Consider the following 7,158-nt stretch of genomic DNA (forward strand, 5'->3'; position numbering starts at 1 on the left):
AAAACGCATACTGGGCATGAGTGCGTGTGTGCCCTAAATACCAAGAGGAATGGAAAAGGAAGAGAAGGGATTGCAGCATGGCCATCCTGGGGGAGGCATGGAGTGATTTCTTGCTTTCTGTCTGTCTCTCTCTGTCTCTCCAGCAAGCACACCCACCCTATAGCAAAAATCTCTTTTAAAAAAAATGGCAATTTTAAAAGAGAGAGAGAAGTACCAAAGAGGTAGATTCTTCTGAGATAAGATCATAAGATTGTGGGCCAGAGCCCTAAATGTCCCTTCCTTTGCTTGCTCTTTTCCCTGCTACCCAGACCCTGGTGTTAAGAGGTGACCTCAGGGGCCAGCAGTTAGCATAATTGCTATGTTGCTGGACTCCCATGTAGTTGACCACAGTTCAAGTCCCAGACCCAGTGGCTTAAATTCACTCCAGGCACGTGTGCATGCATGCCCGAGATCCTGAGAGGAGAATGGAGGAGAAGGGATTGTGGTGTGACCACTCCCCTGGGGGGTGATTTCTCGCTTTCTGTCTCTCTGTCTCTCTCTGTCTGCCTGGCGAATGCATGCACCCTATAGCAAAAACCTCTAAAAAAAAAAGAGGTAACCTCAGGAGGCCAGCAAATGACATAGTGGTTACATCACTGGACTCCCACATGGGCAACCATGGTTTGAGTCCTGGACTCAGTGGCTTAAAAGTCACACTGGGCACGTGTGTGCGCACGCCCAAGATTCCAGCAGAAGGGATTTGGCATGGCCATTCTCCCAGGGGCTGGTTTCCCACTTCTCACTTTTCTTCCCCAGGGGCTGGTTTCTCACTTTTCTTCTCACTTCTCACTTTTCTTCTCACCTTCTCTCCCTCAGGAGAGTGCACATGCCCTAGAGCAAAAAAAAAAAAAAAAAAGAAAGAAAGAAAGAAAAAAAGAAAAGAAAAAAAGAAAAGAAAAGGAAAAGAAAGGTGACCTCCGATACAAAGATCAGCAATGTGTGTCCCTTTGGCCACCAGAGGGCAGATCATTCTCATGGAATTTTAGGTTGAATTTTGAATTTGGGGTGGGGGGAGTGGTATATAATCTATCCTCTTCCTCTTTTCCCTTCACCTCCTGTGAGTCTCCACCGACTTCCTCCGAGAGGGCTAGGAGCCTGAATGGAGCTGGGGTGGAGGTGGAGCGGTGCTCGGAGTCCCCTGGATTTACTAAACTGTAGGGGGCTCCTGCTGCCTTAGGAGGCACTTTCATATTCCTTTCCTTGCATCTATTGGGCTGCCTGTTTCTCTGATTGACTTGACTGGGGCTTAGCTCAAGACGCAGTGGCTGAGAGAAGTTAAGTCCAACCAGCATGTTCCCCCATAGCCCCTGGGATTCTCTGCTCCTGTACCTGTCGGTTCTATTGATCAAGCCTGGTCTCTGGCTCCTGTGGGCCTCTGGCTGGTACTTCCCTTAGGCTGCTACTGAGCCCTGAGGAGAGGGCACATTCCAACATGTCTGGCATACCAGGACAGGGACAGCTTGGAGCTGGAGAAATCACCCAGGATGCTGCTTCTCCTTGGTGCGGTAACCTAGGGAGATGGAAGAGTGGACGCAGATTACCATAGATAGTCAGGGACTTTCCAGAGCTGAGAAAGACCTAGGGGGCTCACCTTATCGATGGGGAAACAGGCCCAGAGAAGGAAAGAAATTTCTTTAGGTGCCCATTCTTTGCGCCATCCTGAGAAATCATCATTTCTTTTCCACAAGATTGTCTTAGAAGGGATAACGGAAATGTGAATTAAATGAGAAAGCTTCTCCTGTCTTACCTTGTAGGGGCTTTATTTTATTTTATTTTTTTAAAGAGAGTTTTGCTATAGGGCACATTCCCTTGCCAGAGAGGCAGAGAGACAAAAAGCAAGAAATCACCCCCCAGGGGGGATGGCCACACCACAATCCTTTCTCTTCCATTCTCCTCTCAGGATTTTGGGCATGCACATACATGCTCCTGGTGTGCATTTTAAGCCACTGGGTTCAGGACTCCAAGCGGAGTCAGTCATGTGGGAGTGCAGTGATGTAATTATTACACCATCTGCTGTTCCCAGGGATATATATATTTTTTTTTTTGGAGAGGTGTTCGCTATAGGGCGCGTGCGCTCGCCGGACAGAGAGAGACATAGAGAGAGAAAGCGAGAAATCACCCCCCCCAGGTGGGATGGCCACGCCGCAATCCCTTCTCCTCCATTCTCCTCTCGGGATCTTGGGCACGCACACACACGCGCCCCGCGTGAGTTTTAAGCCACCGGGTCCAGGACTTGAACCGCGGTCGACTACGTGGGAGTCCAGCAACATAGCCATTATGCTAACTGCTGGTTCCCAGGGATTTTGTTTTTTAAAGAATTATTTTATTTAACTTTATTTATGTATTTATTTATTTTAATGTAACCAGAGAGGGACAGAGAGAGAGCAAGAGCAAGAGAAAGAGAGAGAGAGAGAGAGAGAGGGAAAGTGAGAAAGCAGCCACTAGGTCCAGGACTTGAACCACAGTTGGCCATGGGGGAGGGGAGTCCAGTGCCCTTAACCACCATACCACCTGCCAGCCCCCCCAGACATTTTTTTTTTAAATTTTTTGTGGGATAGGGCACAAGTGCTCAACAAAGAGAGAGAGGGGGAAATCGCCCCCTGCAGAGATGGTCATGTCAGGCTCCCAGTGGGGGATTGCTTTCTCACTCTCACTCTGTCCCTCTCTGGTCAAAATAAAATAAATAAATAAATAAACAAATAAAGTTAAATTTTTAAAAAGTCTTTTAAAAGAAAAGCAATTACTGGGACCAGCAGTTAGCATAATGGCTGTGTTGCTGGACTCCTAGGTAGTCAACCGCGGTTTGAGTCCCGGACCCACTGGCTTAAACTACCGCCAGGCGCGTGTGCATGCATGCCCAAGGTCCTGAGAGGAGAAGGGAGGAGAAGGGATTGCGTGGCCATCCCCCCCAGGGGGGAGTGTGATTTCTTGCTTTCTTTCTATCATAACCATTATGCCATCTGCTGGTCCCATTTTTTAATTTGCTACAGGGCACATGCGCTCATCAGAGAGAAACAGAGACAGAAGGTGAGAAATCACCCCCCCCAGGGTGGATGGCCATACCACAATCCCTTCTCCTCCATTCTCTTCTCAGGATCTTGGGCATGCACGCACATGCGCCTGGCGGGAGTTTAAGCCACCGAGTCCAGAACTTGAACCGTGGTCAACTATGTGGGAGTTCAGCGACACACCAATTCCACAAACCGCTGGCCCCTATCTCTCTCTGTCTTTCTGGGAAGCACATGCACCCTATAGCAGAAAACCTCCCCCCCAAAAAAGAGAATTATTTTGGGGCCAGCAGGTAGTGTGGTGGATAAGAGCACTTGACTCCCACATGATCAATACGGTTCGAGTCCCAGACCTGGAGGCTTGCTTTCTCATTCCCCACCCCCACTCTTTCATTTTTTAAAAATAATTATCTTATTCAAGTTTATGTATTTATTTATTTTAATTTGACCAGAGAGAGACAGAGCGAGAGAAAAAGTGAGAAACCAAGCTGCCAGGCCCAGGATTCAAAACGGAGCTGGTCATGTGGGAGTCTAGCACCTTAACCATCATGCCACCTGCCAGCCCACTTCCAGTTACCTTTAAAATGCCCCTGTAGGGTGGCATGGTGGTTAAGGAGCAGGATGATCACAGTTTGAGTTACAGACCTGGTGGCTTTCTTTCTTTGTCTCTCTCTAGTGAGTGTATATGCCCCATAACAAATTTTTTTAAAAGAATTATTTTATTTAACTTTATTATTATTGTCCAGTTTGATCAGAGAGAGACCGAGAAAGAGAGAAAGAAAGTGAGAAAGCAAGTCACCTGGTCTGGGACTTGAACCATGGTTGATCATGTGGGAGTCCAGAGCCTTTAACCAGTATGCCCCCTGCCTCCTCCCCACCCCCGCCCAGCAAATTAAAAAATAATAATGATAATGGAGACCAACAGGTGGCATGGCAGTTAAGATGTTGGACTCCCACATAGCTGACTGAGGTTCAAGTCCTGGACCTGGTGACTTGCCTTCTCCCTTTTATCTCTGTCTCTCTCTGGTCAAATTGAAGAATAACAATGAATAAGTAAAAGAAAATGTCATTGCTGTCTTTAATAATAATGATAATTGGGACCAGCACATAGTGGAATGGTTACACCGCTGGACTCCCATGTAGTTGACCACAGTTTGAGTCCTGGACTCAGTGGCTTAAAATTCATGCTGGGAGGGGCTGGCAGGTGGTGTGATGGTTGAAGTGCTGGACTGCTGTCCAAGGCCTGGACCTGGTGGCTTGAAACTCATGCTGGGTGTGTGTGCCCAAAATCCCAAGAGGAGAATGGAGGAGAAGGGATTGCAGTGTGGCCATCCCCCCCGGGGGGTGATTTCTTGCTTTCGGTCTCTCTGTTTCTCCAGTGAACACATGTGCCCTATAACAAAAATCTCTCTAGCAAATACAAACAAACAAAACCTTGCTGTGTGTGTGCCCCAAATCCTGACAGAATGGGGAAATGGAGAAAAAAAGGATTGCGCCATGACCTGCTCCACTGCAGGGAGTGTTTCACTCTCTGGGGTGAGGAAATGTACCCTCTGGCAATTAAAAAACTATATGTAATTACAAATTTTCTTTCTTCTTTTCTTAAAATTCTTTTTTTAAATTATTTATTGAATTTCATTTATTATTATTATTATTACTATTATTTGACCAGACAGAGACAGAGAAAGAGAGAAAGGGAAAGTGAGAAAGCAAGCCACCAAGTCTGGGTCTCAATCCATGGTTGGCCATGTTGGAATCCTGCTCCCTCAACCACCACACCACCTGTTGGCCCCTGTAATTACAAATTTTCTAGGGCCAGTAGATGCCATGGTAGTTAATGACGCTGAATTCCCACATGGCTGATTGCGGTTCAAGTCCGTACCTGGCAGTTCGCTTTCTTGCTTTCCTTTTTAAAAAGAATGATTTATTGGGACCAGCAGGTGGTGTGGTGGTTAAGGTACTGGACACTCCCACATGGCTGACCACGGTTTGAGTCCCAGACCTGGCAGCTTGCTTTCTCTTTCTCTCTCTCTGTCTCTCTCTGGTCAAATTAAAATAAATGAATGAATAAATAATTACATAAAAAGAATGATTTTTAAAATTCTATTTGTTATTATTATCATCATCATTATTATTTTAATTTGACCAGAGAGAGACAGACAGAGAGAGAAAGGAAAAACAAGAAATCAAGCTGCCAAGTCTGGCACTCGAACCACAGTTGGCCATGTGGTAATCCAGTGCCCTTTTTTTATTAAAAAAATATTTTATTTATTTATTTACATATTTATTTTTAATTTGACCAGAGGGGGACACAGTAAAAGAAGGAGAGATAGGGAAAGTGAGAAAGCAAGCCACCAGTTCCGGGACTCAAACTGTGGTCAGCCATGTGGAAATCCAGCACCCTTAACCACAATGGCACCTGCCAGCCCCTCCACTGCTTTTAACCACCATGCCACCAGTTGGCCCCAAGTAAATATTTTTAAAAATAATCACTTATTTAATTTTATTTATTCATTCATTTATTTTCATTTGACCAGAGAAAGACACACAGAGAGAAGGAAAGTGAGAAAGCAAGTTACCAGGTCCAAGCCTTGAACCGTGGTTGGCCTTGTGAGAGTGTCCAGTGCTTTAACCACCATGCCACCTGCTGGTCCATAAATAATGCTTAAACATTTTTTTTCTTTGAAAAAATAGGAAGGTGGGAACCAGCAGTTGGCATAATGGCTATGTCGCTGGACTCCCACGTAGTCGACCGCGGTTTGCGTCCCAGACCCGGTGGCTTAGAATTCACTCTGGGTGGTTGTGCGTGCGTGCCCAAGATCCCGAGAGGAGAATGGAGGAGAAGGGATTGTGGTGTGACCACTCCCCTGGGGGGTGATTTCTCGCTTTCTGTCTCTATGTCTCTCTCTGTCTGTCTGGCGAGCGCATGCTCCCTATAGCAAAAACTTCTCCAAAAAAAAAAAAAAAAGGTGGGGCTGTCCGGATGCAGGGTGGTTAAGGCCCTGGACTCCCACATGGTTGACTGTGATTCAAGTCCCAGACCTGGAGACTTGCTTTCTCACTTTCCCTCTCTCTCCCTCTGGTCAAATTAAACATAATGATAATAAATAAGATTAAATAAATAATTATTTTTAAAAATACAATGGTAACAAATTCAAATATGTTATTTCGAATGTCAAGGCTGGGACAAAGTGGACCTTTTCAGGACAGGGAAGAGAAGCCTAAACTCAGAAACATTATATGGTTTTTCTGGGATCACAGCATTTTCGCTTGGTGGTGCTGGCAGGAATGTAGGGATCCTCCTGGAGTCCGGTGTCAAGGACACAGACCTGATTCCTGCAGGAGTCTTGCGGACTTGATGAGGGAATGTACAGATAGAAAAAGCGCAGATAGACGGAGGGAAGGTAGTGGATGGTAGGTAGGCAGATATAGACTGACGCTACATCTGACAGGTGACACACATGTTGATAGAGAGGTTGGATGATAAACAGAAAATGGATTTTATGAGCTGACCTACAGATGATTGCACCATGCAGGCAGACAGGAAGTTGCTTTAGAATCAAAGGATGACAACTGCGGAAACCGCGAATAGCCTTATTTTCTATTTATTCAAGTAATAAATACGCACAGGTGACCCACACTTCCTATTCAAGGTTTGAAAATCTCCGAAAACTGACGAAAAGAAACGAAGAGTCAGATTCTAGGAGCCACCTGGAGAAATGACAGGACCCTCGGCAGGCCTCGGGTGTTGCCGGAAATGGCCGACGATCGCCCTCGGCGGCGCGACGGGATGGGGGCGTGGCCGGCTTAGCACGCGGAGCAGCTTCGGGTGTTTCCGTAAACTTCCGAACGCTCTCCTGAAGTGGGCGGGGAAAGCCGGTGGGCGTGGCTGAAGGGCGCTGAAGGGAGTATCGGGAGTCGCTTCGTGAATTTCCGTAAACACAGCCGAAGGTTGGTTTTTGGAACCGAGGCGTCGCGCGAGTCCCCTGGGGTTACCTTCTTCGGCTGTTTCCGGAATTCACCCGTAGTCGTGGCCGGGAGGAGAAGGAGCGTCCCCCTCCCGTTACTGGATGCTTCGGATGTTTCCGGCGGCTGCCAGCGGAAAGAGCCG

The 7,158-nt window shown here is 46.8% G+C and overlaps 1 protein-coding gene across 1 annotated transcript in view; it reads left to right on the top strand.

Moving 5' to 3' along the window:
• Nucleotides 1–6,973: 6,973 nt before the first annotated feature.
• The window catches only part of MARK2 (microtubule affinity regulating kinase 2), a 72,951-nt gene continuing 72,766 nt past the window's right edge, over nt 6,974–7,158 (top strand). Inside the window, exon 1 of the mRNA XM_027772391.1 lies at nt 6,974–6,998. The gene's annotated coding sequence lies outside the window, so the exon portion shown is untranslated. The remainder of the gene's footprint in view (nt 6,999–7,158) is intronic.

Source organism: Tupaia chinensis, unplaced genomic scaffold (genome assembly GCF_000334495.1).
Source record: "Tupaia chinensis unplaced genomic scaffold, TupChi_1.0 Scaffold000273_1, whole genome shotgun sequence".
NCBI lineage: Eukaryota > Metazoa > Chordata > Mammalia > Scandentia > Tupaiidae > Tupaia > Tupaia belangeri.